General features: G+C 47.8%; 1 protein-coding gene across 5 annotated transcripts in view; it reads right to left on the reverse strand.

The window, feature by feature from the left end:
• The window catches only part of FAT1 (FAT atypical cadherin 1), a 140060-nt gene extending 131208 nt beyond the window's left edge, over window positions 1-8852 (reverse strand). For 3 of the 5 annotated variants that reach the window (XM_054484242.2, XM_054484241.2, XM_063664389.1), the window contains exon 1: window positions 8483-8852. The gene's annotated coding sequence lies outside the window, so the exon portion shown is untranslated. Of the gene's footprint in view, window positions 1-5814; window positions 6020-8482 lie in introns of those variants that run through there. The other 2 variants (XM_054484243.2, XM_063664388.1) reach the window with 2 other exon arrangements.
• Window positions 8853-11968: the final 3116 nt, after the last annotated feature.

Below are 11968 nucleotides of genomic sequence, written 5' to 3' on the forward strand. Positions count from 1 at the left end.
ACAGACTGTTTACCTCTTGTGAATGGAGATCATCTCATCTAATGTATTTTTCTCCACAAACAGAAGTAATTTAAACGACATCTTGGCAGAGTAGCCAATAATCAACAATGGCCACTTCTTCCACTCCCAAGTTGGTAAGACTTTATTTTATACGTTGAATTGGGCTCCCTGTATAATCAGATTCGGTCAACCCTTCACTAAATGACGGACCAGGAAAATGAATGTTCCGTGTACAGCAAGAAAACGGAAATCTTCAGGGAGAAAAGTCCATCTTCCCTCCTCTTCTTAAAATGTTCTCTTCACCTGTTCTCTCTTCTTATACCTCAGAAGAGATGCCACCCACCCTAGCTGCAAATAAAGATACTCTGATGCCACAAAATCCTGACTCTTCTACAGCTCCTCCCACTCCTGACTCCTTGTGCAGAATCCATACACACACACAGGTTCTTCCCCTACTTAAAAAATAAGCTTGGCCAGGCACGGTGGCTTACGCCTGTAATCCCAGTACTTTGGGAGGCTGAGGTGGGCAGATCATGAGGTCAAGAGATTAAGACCATCCTGGCCAAAATGGTGAAACCCCGTCTCTACTAAAAATACAAAAATTAGCCGGGCGTGGTGGCATGCACCTGTAGTCCCAGCTATTCAGGAGGCTGAAACAGGAGAATCGCTTGAACCTGGGAGGCGGAGGTTGCAGTGAGCCGAGATTGCGCCACTGCACTCCAGCCTGGGCAACAGAGCCAGACTCCATCTCAAAAAAATAAAATAAAAATAAAATAAAATAAAATAAAATAACTTTATTGAAACCTTCGCTTCTTTCAAACAAACACTCTTATTCTTCTCTTTTTTTATACAGGCAAAGATAGCAAGAAAAGGAGTTTGACAGCATCGCCCTGGCTTCCTTAGAACTCCCTCTCCACTAAACGCTGCTCCACAGAGATCCTGCAGGTCCACCCTGGCAGAACAGCTGTTCCTGCATCACAAGCTAATGTCAAACCAATTACCTTTTCTCAGTGCTCATCCTCCTTGATTTCATGACACCTTTGACACTACTCACTCCCCTCCCCAACACTCCTGATCCTTCATACGGTCAGAGTCCCCCAAAACAAAGAGGCAATCCACAGGTATGAAAAATGAATGACAACATTCTCCTGATTCTCTTCCATACTCTTTTATACTCTACACTGACTCACCGAAAACTCTGGCATTACAAACTTGTCTTCCAACTCTTCCTCCACATACATTTATTACCACCCTTAAAGATCTCATCCACTCTGCCTCAAATCATGAAGGATCAGTGCACCAAATCTGCAATTTCAGCTCTAACCTCTCTCAAACACCTCGTAACACTCCTCCTGAAATACCAACAAACCTAAGTTATATGATTGGCCTTCACTATAGAAGAGTTCTGCATCCATGGATCCAACCAACCTCAGGTTGAGAACGTCTTTAAAATAAACAATAAAACAGTAAAAATATAAATAGTACCCCATTTTATATCAGGGACTTGAGCACTCTCAGATTTGGGTATAAAATCCCAAATCTCCCTTAGAGACCAAGGGACAACTATATAGACTTTTCATCCTTTCACCATTGCAAAATAACAGCTCTTCCAGTGTATTTTCCAATCACCACTTCCCAAATCAATCAAGTTTGCAAACTAACAAATCAAACAAAAAGGAAGGGGTTGGGAGAACATCAAATGTGGAACCTAGCTCCAGCTTTGTCACCAATCAACTGTGTGAATTCAAGGAACTTGCTTAATCCTTTCAACTCCATGTATTTGAGAAATTGAAGGATGGACTAAAATCTTTACAGCCTCCTGGCTCTCAAACCTTCATTTCTCAAAAGTTATCCAGACTTGACATTTCTTTCTCAATTTCTCAGAATGGTTCCCTTTGCATTTCTGCTACTACCACCTAGTCAGAATGGGTATTTTGTTCATGCAGAGTATTCCTACAGTCTTTTGGTATTCCTGCTTTCTGCCCCCAATCTCAGTCAACCTATTCAAACTGCTTTGTGACATTCTTCTTTAGTTTGAAAATATTCAGTATTTCCCCTTAGCCTGCTAAGTATATTATTCTTAACCTTGCATTAAAGACCTTTGATAATCTAACCTCTAACTAATTTCCTAATTTCCCAACACTACTTCTTATTTCAAAACAAAAAGGCATACTTCCCAGACTTGCAACAAGTTCAGTGACCAAGCTGTCTTGAGCCAATAACACCACCTAGTGGTGAAGGCTCTAAACTAATGTAACATCTTGACCTCTTCCCTTGCGAAAGATAATGCAAACGTTACTATTTTCTTTGCTTCCTGCCCTCCAGTCCTCACATACAGCTTATTTGTCTTTACCTTTCTCTTCAACATTTCTTTCTTTTCCTCTCCTCTTAACCTCTGCCTCATAAAAACAATCCTCCCTTTTTTAATAAGATTATTTAAGTCATAGTCAAGATTATCTATGTTCTACCTAGACAAAAAAAAAGAAGCCAATCCTTTTCCTAAGATAACATGGTATGGTGAGGTCTTCAGAATTTCTCTCCACTCATCACACCACAAGCCACACTACGCTTTCTATAACTTGCTTTGCACACATCATATCCTCTGCTTGAATTGTTCCCCTCTGATTCACACTTCCCTCAGAACTCACATTATCCTAAATCCACCTGCCCCAGATCCCCCAGCTCACTGAGGTGCTGCTATGGACCACCTTGACCTGAATGGATCTCTTATCACACTGGTCTATAAGAGACTGTGTACTTGTCCTCTCCCTGATCAGACTACAAGCTGCTTGAGGGCAGGAAACACGATTTGTTCAGCACTAGATGTTTTGTCTGGCCCAATGTTTGACACAGAGGAGGTCCACTATTGTTAGATTGGTAAATGGACAGATGAATAAAGCATTAACAGTGAGAAATGGGAGGCAGGACTGTGTTGGAGAGGGGATATCGAGAGGGATAACATAGGAAAATAAAACATCCATCCTTCTCAAATTAACAGAAAATCCAGGCACAACCACGAGGCTGGTAACAACACTGCAGGTGGCTGCTCTGTAGAGGACTCATTTCCAATAGCTCAGAAAGAGGTCACCACCCACCTTACACTGCCTCAAAATTGGCTATAGATAATGCCAGATCAGTGTCTGTGTTGCAGATTATCACAAAGCTCTAACCTTAATATTCTATGAAGGATACAGATTAAATCATGACTAATTTTCCTAAGCAGTGTATAGAAGACTTTATTATTTTTACTTTATAGACTTATCTTCACATACATAATGAACCCTTGGAATTAAGCAAGAATTCAGGCAATGTATTTAAATCTGGGACTTACAGTAAAAGACGACTTAAAAAACTTAAAAGAGTGAAATATGCGGATTCCTCATCAGAATATATTTTTGAAATGAAAAGTTCCCCTCAGATATGAGAAAATGGCAACTTCCTGATCTTAATTGATGTATATCACTCATTTCAAAAACTCTTCTCCAGTGTCTAAGGATAAATAAGCACTTGCAAACTGAACAATTAAGTGAGACCAAAAGATAGAGTTTGGCTTCAACTTCTACATAATTTGGTCAAAAGAACAATTATCTAGCGCAAATCCCACTCATAAAGATTAAACAGCACATCCAGCCTTACCGCTCCCTGCTATTAAATCAGGTCCTTTAGGCTACAAATTATGCCACTGAGACAGAACCTAATGCAATAATAATGTACTAATTTGATTTGGCTGATTGATTCTACGTAAAATCAGCCAAACTTGGGTGGCAAACAAGCGGGTAAAGTGTTAAAACATAATCTCTAAGATCCTATCCACCTCTAACATTCAAAGAAACGACTGCTTCAAAGGGACCTCAAAGCAAAGTCTAAAGGCAGTGGAAAGGTAGAGGATGATCAGGGGAATGAAAACAGAATTAGTTTGTGCATAATTTTTAAAGATTTTTCTTCTCTTCTTTCTTTTTCTTTTCTTTTCTTTTTTTTTCCCCCAGGCTGAACTGCAATGGCACGATCTCGGCTTACCGCAACCTCCGCCTCCCGGGTTGAAGCGATTCTCCTGCCTCAGCCTCCCAAGTAGCTGGGATTACAGGCATGCGCCACCACACTCGGCTAATTTTGTGTTTTTAGTAGAGACGGGGTTTCTTCATGTTGGTCAGGTTGGTCTCGAACCCCCGACCTCCGGTGATCCGCCCGCCTCGACCTCCCATAGGGCTGGGTTTACAGGCGTGAGCCACCGCGCCCGGCCATAATTTTTAAACATTTTTCTGTTGGCACCTGTCCGGACCATGGATTTAAATGATCTACTAACATGATGAGAACCCAACGGGGATAGTTCCAGTGACTAATTAAAAGAGACAAATGAATATACAGGTGGCCCGAAATGATTTTATAAAGTCCTCTAACAACCACACTTCTTTTCAGAGGGCCAAAGAATTTGGCTCATTTAAGGTGTTCATTTTTCAAAAAATGGTTATACAAATGCAAACTTCATTCAAATCAAACCTTACCTTGAGCTTGTTAAATGCCATGTTTAGCATAACTCAATGCTTATACCAATTGTTGTTTTAAAAAATTACATAGTGTTTTAAGTATTTTTACATCTTAAATACAAAGGAATAATTTTAATTGTGGAATCAGAGCTGTCTTCCTAAGACAAAAAGACAAAGACAAATATCACAATTAACTATTAACTGGAGAAACACCTTTTCAAACGTCCCTGTAACAACTGGATGTGTTGGACAGCATAACCAAACTCATTAAGAATAGTGTGAAAAACATCACCATTACCTAGTTCTCACACACAGATACCTTCTTAAACTATCGAAACCTGTATCTGAATATATGAAGCATTAAGAATCTGCTTTTGAAAAGGAAATGAATAGCTGAAGGTCATTTTCTTTTCAATCTTTTCTCATACTAATAATCACTGTTAATATCCACTTAAAAAAATAATCGCCTCTATCAGGCACCCGGGAATTGCTTAGCAAAAGCCACTTAATGAAATCACGGTTCAGACAAAAAAAAAAAAAAAAACAAACTTAACTGCATAGAAAATATTTATGAGTTTACTTTCCTAACTCATACAATTGCGTCCTTGTTTCCAAAGCCTTGCAATTCACATCAGCGGGAACAAAAAAATCTAACACACAGCAGAAAGCTGGCTCTCTAAAAGAAAGCACCGAGTTTTTTTTTTTTTTTTTTTTAAAGGCAATGAAGGACCAAAACCTCTTTCTTTTAAAAAGATCTTAGAAGTTCCTCCTCCAGAGAAGACAGAAAACACTGACAAACCGCACATTGTGCAGATGTTCAGCCCCGAAATGCAGCCTCGCAGCCCTTCACTCCGCAGTCCACCGGTTGCATTCGCAGCTCTGGGCAGCGCTCCTGCAGGGCGCAAACACCCAGAGACCCAGAGACCCAGGGACCTGGCAGCCCCGCGCAGGCCTCCCGCGTGCACCGCTCAGCGAGCGGGTCTTTCGCAGACGGCGGGATGCCCCAGGAGACCGCGAGGCCGGCGCAGCCCGGCGAGCTCCCGGAGGGAAGGCGGCGCGTCAGAAAGGATCGGACCCCAGCAATGGCTCCGGACCGGCCCCGCGCGGTCGCCTCTTTTTCCCGCTCCGCCGCCGGGACCCCCCTAGCCAGTGCTGAATTTCCCAACTGGGAAGGACCGAGTCACTCCAACCTCCGGGAGGTCGCGCACTCATCCGTTTTCGGCAGCGCCGGAGCCCGAGCCGGGGACCGGGCGGGCACCCACTGAGTCCGCACCGCAGCGCGCTGCACGCTCTCGTCCCCGCCCGCCGGCCCGCGCCCCAGCGAACTTACCGCAAAGTTGGCCCGAACTGGCGACGGCGCTCTCGTGGAGCTCACCCGCCGTCTCAGCGCGCCCCCGAGCAGGGACCGGGCCTTCCGGGGGCCTCGCCGGGCTCGCGCGTCCGCATGGTACCTGCCGCGCGACCCGCTCCCGCACCCGCTCCCGCACCCGCTCCCGCGCCCGGCCGCCCAGCTCGGCGCCGGCGCCTCACGCTCCCCGAGCGCAGGAGATCCCTCCGCCCCGGCCCCGCCCGCCGGCGCCGGCGCTCGTTTCTCGGGCGCGGAAACTCGAGCCGACTTTCCCCGGCTGCCGGCTCGGGGCCCAAAGAGCCCGAGTCCCCGCGAACGCCAGGTCCGTGCTGGGAGACGAGAAGGCGCCCAGCGGGGTCTAGCGCGGCTCCGAGGGGCAGGGCGAGGCTTGTGATGCCGAGGTTAGTTACGGCCAGCCACAGGCGCTGTGCAAGGAATTGGGGAATGCTCCCTGCCAAGAAAGGGAAACGTTAGTTTAGCTTAAAAAAAAAAAAAGAAAAAAGGCTGGGGCCTAATGAGAAAGCTTCCCAGAGGCATCCCTTTAGCTTTTCCACAGCCTGCTGGGAGTCCCTGAATCTGCATTTGAATGGCGCGGCTCTGGGTCCGCGAAGGTTTTGTGGGCTGAAGTCGTCCTCCAGGTCTCCAAAGGAATGCAGCAGGTCGGCCCCTACTTCCTCCTTCAATCCACAGAGTCCCCAGAAAATGGAAACGCTTCCCCCGTGACCTTTTTCTGCCGAGTTAGACCCCAGGCCCTCCCCGCCGCGGGCGCCTGGCCTCCCCCGCTGACACCCCGGACGCCCAGGCCTGCGGGACAAAAGGCAGTCGCGGCGTCCCGCGGGCTTCCTAGCCCGGGAGTCGGCCCCAGGGGCCCCAAAGCGTGACCCCAGGCCGACAACGGCAAGTTCCTAGGCAGAAGGGAAGCCCCAGCGCCGAGACGCCCGCTCCGAGAACTCCCCGCGCCGGGCGCCCAGCCTGAGCGTCCCGGGCGCGGAGCCCATCCCCGGCGCGGGCAGGGCTCCAGCCGCAGACTCGGCGCAGGGCGGACTCGGCCGAAGCCCGGAGGGCCGGAGGCGCTGGGACGCAGCCCGGACAAGAGGGCGGACTTGATCTCGGAAAGTTTGTGGGACTCAGGCATTTTAACACTGGGAAGACAAAGAGATCCGATTTCCCCGGGACCGGTGAAGGGAGCTTGGCGGGGAGGGGAACGGCAGGGCAGTCAGGTGTGAAAGAGAGAATTTCCTGGGTTCAAAGTTAACGCAGTCACCTTATAAGCCATCTTAGAGGTGACCGGAAAAAAAAATAATAATAAAGGTGTCTAGCAGGTTGTGGCTGGGAAGGAAGAATAATGCCTGCAAGATGAGTGTGCCGATTCGTAGCTCTATATTCCCTGCCCACCGGTTGGAATACACAGATTCACACATCCAGCAAATGCAAACTCCATCATCCAAAGACGTGTTTGCCCCGGCCATAATTGCTCAAAGTGTCAATTTCATACATGGAACACCTCGAAAGTGCGTGACCTGATCTCCAAGCCCAACCGGCTTGTGCCGCTTGCCGAATTGTAAATCTCAGCAAAACCCAACCACACCGGAACTCCAGCCGTTTCCTGGGAGCGAGGGAGCGGGAGTAGTGCTAAAAGGGGAAAAGAAGAACAGTAAAAGACGTACAAAGATACCATTCCCTGACGTAAAATCACGGGATTTTTTTTTTAAATGGCACAAAAGAATTCCTGGAGAAGATCACCATTAATTAATAAGTAATAACGCTTCCTAGGGCTTACTAGATGTTTTACATCTGTTTGGGAATCCCGATTTTCCAGGCTCCCTGAGAAATCCATCTGCCTGGAAGAAGTTGCACTTCGTCGCCACAGGAGCCGCCGAGAGCCAGGGATGGAGATTTCAGACTTAGGACTGCCACGATTCTACTGATCCTTAAGCGCCAACAGAAGAAATGGACATGCCTATTAGCTACCACAAATCGAATTATTTTCATATGAGAGAGAGAAATGTGGTTCCAGTTCCACATTTGTCCTTTAAATAATCGACCCTCCCTAACTCTGTCCCCAAAGGCTCGTGGAAATTAGGGAGGGGGTTGGGGAGACGGTTCCAGAAACAAAACGCTTTCCTCCAGCACGGCCTCTACATCCAGTTCACCCAAGCTGATTTTTGTAACTCATATAAAGAATGGGCCCGGGTGGGTGGTCAGTGAAGACTGGGGTGAGCAAGCGCCCACGTCGCCGAGCGCCGGGGAGGTCCAGGTTCGCCTCCGCGCAAAACCCGGCAAGGAGCGCGCCTCGCCAGGTGCCCGGACTAGAGGGCGCTGCGCCCCTGCAAATCTCGCGGCCCCGATGCGCCCTCCCTAGGCACCATTGCTATAATAAGTTACATTCAAAATAATGCACAAACAGCATCGCCTCTCAAGTTCTTTTGAACAGTGCTCTATATGTGTTTTATGAATTCCCAAAGCTATGCATACTAATCTTTCATCGCCGAGCCGCACAAAGCCAGAGGGATGCGCAGCTCCTGGAGCCGAGAACCCGTAGGGCGCACACGCTTCCTCGCACTCGCTTAGAGCCACACACCCCACGTAATTTCATTTACGTTTAAACTTAAATGCCAAAAGGCATGCACGATTTGAACAAAGAACTCACCAGTCTAGCCGAGTCCTCGGCCCCGGGCTCTAAAGTCCCCGGCAGCTCCGTGATCCCCCCGCGGTGTAGATATGTGTTAGGAGCCGGGTTTGAAGTACCAACTTTGCCTCCCTGGGATCTTCAGCATGTCCCTAACCAGAGTGCCAACGTCCGTGCCGCCGGGACCCAGGCGGCCGCATCTCCGGAGGCTTCCGACCAGGGCAAACTTAAGCATCAAACGCAGGCGAAAAGAGAGTGCGCGGGGCCGGAACGAGGGCCCGGGAGCAGCCAAGTTTGTCAGGACGTGCCCGGGCAGCCAGCCGCCGAGCTGAGGAGTTGCGGCCGGCGGCTGCGGCGACTCGCTGCCTCTTTCCCCACTCCCTCCCTCTTGGAGGCGGTGGGGGAGGGGAGGTGACGTCAGCGCCCCGCCTCGCCCCCCGCCCCGGGCGCGGACGGGATTCTCCGGCTGGGCGCGCCACCCCGGCCGGCAGTCGCAGCCGCGGGCGCGGAGGCTGCGGGGGGTCCCGGCCTCTGCGGTCCCTCTGGCCGGCCGCAGCTGTGGCGCGGGTGAAACGCCTGCCCTCCTCCTTCGGCTGCGTCTCCCGGGCGCCGGCGAGCGCGGGCGTTCCTCGCACTCAGCGCCTGAGCCGCCCGGAGCCCCGCTGCGCGCACTTCCCCGGCTCGCGGAGCCCCTCCGGCGGCGTTTCCCACGCCGCGGACTGCAGGTGATGCTCTTCCTCTTCTGCAGCTGAAATTCGTCGCGACGTGTCGTCTGCCAGATTTTTGCTGGGCGGAAGCATGAACAGTCTCTGCAGACTGGCCTGGACGACTTGTACTTTGTGGCCCTCCAACTTCTGGATGTGAATTTTTTTTCACGACTTATTATGCTCTTCGTGGTCTTTGTGTTGAAAATCACGGAGCTGTATTTTTATTTTCACATTCTTTCCCAATGCTCCTCTTGTCTTGACCGTACTCTGAAGCTTATAAGGTTCTGAGAGGAGGGGGCGAAGGGATAGGGGAGGAGCCAGTTCCTAACGTGTCTTACCAGTCATCCGTAGTGATGGGGCTAATACACAAATCACTGTCTCCTCCTCGAAATAATATCCATTTAGATAAATGCAAACACTGAGGTTTAATTTATAAAGAATGCGTCGTCTTTATGTAAGTGTCCAGCCTCCAGGAAAATATCTGCTGTGGAATATATTTTTAATGCCACTAAAGTACCAAAACATCTCCCCGAACAGCGTGAAATTCCGAGGGAACCATTTCTGTGAGTTGACATTGTCCCCAGAAGATTGTCATTAACATTCAACATCCTTGCAAAAGGGGGCTAGGGGCGGTTCTATAATATTTGCATCCGTTGGTATAAATATGTTCATCAGTTTAGCTGGTCGTTCTTTTAAAAGGTCAAGAGCAAAATTCTGAGCACAGAGGAAACTGGGCAGGGAGCTAAACAGTAAGGAGAGAACAAGATTAGGTGATTGGAATGTTGTGTGTGTTTAGCCTCGAAGTCATAACTTGTCTAAATGTCAGTGTCCTCATCTGTGATATGGGACTAATATCTGCTTCATGTGGTAAAAATGTATTCATGTGTTTATCCATTCAAAAAAAAAAAAACACATACTGAACTCTACTTGCCAGGGAGATAACAGTTATTCATGCAGGCAAAGCATTTTTACTGAGCATCATATGAAGTGTCTAGCACGCACATCGTAGGTACTTAAACAATATTAGTTTTCCTGCCCTCCCGCGCTCCCTTCCCTCACTTCTTTGCAGTGTCTCAGTTTTTAATCCATAAAATCAGCATCATCACCACTGATTCAAGATTCTGCCAGGCAGGTCTCCAGACTCAAGTCAGGTCTCCTGGACTCAAGAGATCCTCCTGCCTAAGCCTCTCCCTCAAGGTACATTTTGATTTGGAAGGGAGGAGAGGATCCAGGGAGCTAGGACACGGAGGGATATAGGAAGGGATTTTAGAGCTCCTGCAGACCCCGAGGGCAGCTAGAGGGTGCCAGATTCCTGAGGAGGGAGGAGGCTGGCTTGAGAGGCCAGCCTGTCAGTGCCCAGCGGACTTCTCCTGCTTCCGTTTCAACTACACAGGCTCTCTCCTTTTGTGTCAGTAGTTGAAATTAGAAATTGACCACATATTGCAAGTCCTCAAAATGATTCACAATAAATTCACCCCGAGAGGCTTCTGGTTGAAGTCCATTTGGTTTGCTATACTAACTTTAAAGTTGTCATAAATAAACCAAATTACTTATATTAAAAAAGATAAAAATGACAAATGACAGGAACTTATGAATAACAATTGATGATATTAGTCAAAATAGCTAGTTTTCAAAGTGAGATGGGCAGAAAACTTTTAACAAAACCTCTAGAGCTGTGCTAATGTATGTAGCCACTTGACACATGTGGCTACTTTCATTTAAACTAAATTAAAATGTACTTCCTTAGTCTCACTAGCTACATTCCAAGTTTCAGTGACCATGTGTGGCTAGTGACTATTGTATTGATTGGAGCAGATCAAAGAACACTTTCCTCATGACAGAGTTTCACTGGACACCTTGGTCTAGACCTTTAAAACCACTGCTGTTTTATGGAAGGCTACATCAAGTATTAAAATTTCAGTGTATCCAATACTGAGTCACCTCTGAAGTATAAGGGAGGACCCAGAATCATGGAAGGGTTCATTCATTCAGCAAATATTTATCAAGTACCAACAATATGCTGGGTGAAAATATGTAAGACCCAAGATTTAATGAGGTAGGTGTGTTTAGTGATTAAGAAATATTAACATGGCCTTTTAGTTGTTTTCTGTCTTTGCTGACTAGTAAAACCAGGGGAAATCATAGATTTAAAGCAGGAAACAGCTGAGACATTTTTTGGAATAGCCCTAGGACCAAATACTTGTAAGTAGGCTTGACTGACTCCTGGCATCCCACCCTCTCTGCTGCTTTCACTGCTTTCTCATCTGCCTGCGTGCCCACTGCGGCCTCCCCTTCCTGGAGGTGAGAGGAAGTATCAGCCCTCTCCACCTCACCTACGCCTTGGAATTATTTTACCCTTTGCATTCAAATACAGCTCTTCTCCGGAATCAGCTTCTACTCTCAGAGGGAGCCATTAGAACATTACACACCTGGCTGGGCACGGTGGCTCATGCCTGTAATCCCAACACTTTGGGAGGCTGAGGCGGGTGGATCACCTGAGGGAAAGGGTTTGATACCAGCCTGGCCAATATGGTGAAACCCCGTCTCTACTAAAAATACAAAAATTAGCTGGGCATGGTGGCGGGTGCCTATAATCCGAGCTACTCGGGAGGCTGAGGTAGGAGAATCACTGGAACCCGGGAGGCAGAGGTTGCAGTGAGCTGAGATGGCACCACTGCACTCCAGCCTGGTGACAGAGCGAGACTCCGTCTCAAAAAAAAAAAAAAAAAAAAAAAAAAAGAACATTAGACACCTAGTCAATCTGATGGGAATCAGTGCTGGTTAACTATGGGTATGAGTA

The sequence above is a fragment of the Pongo pygmaeus genome, chromosome 3 (assembly GCF_028885625.2).
Source record: "Pongo pygmaeus isolate AG05252 chromosome 3, NHGRI_mPonPyg2-v2.0_pri, whole genome shotgun sequence".
Classification (NCBI taxonomy): Eukaryota; Metazoa; Chordata; class Mammalia; order Primates; family Hominidae; genus Pongo; species Pongo pygmaeus.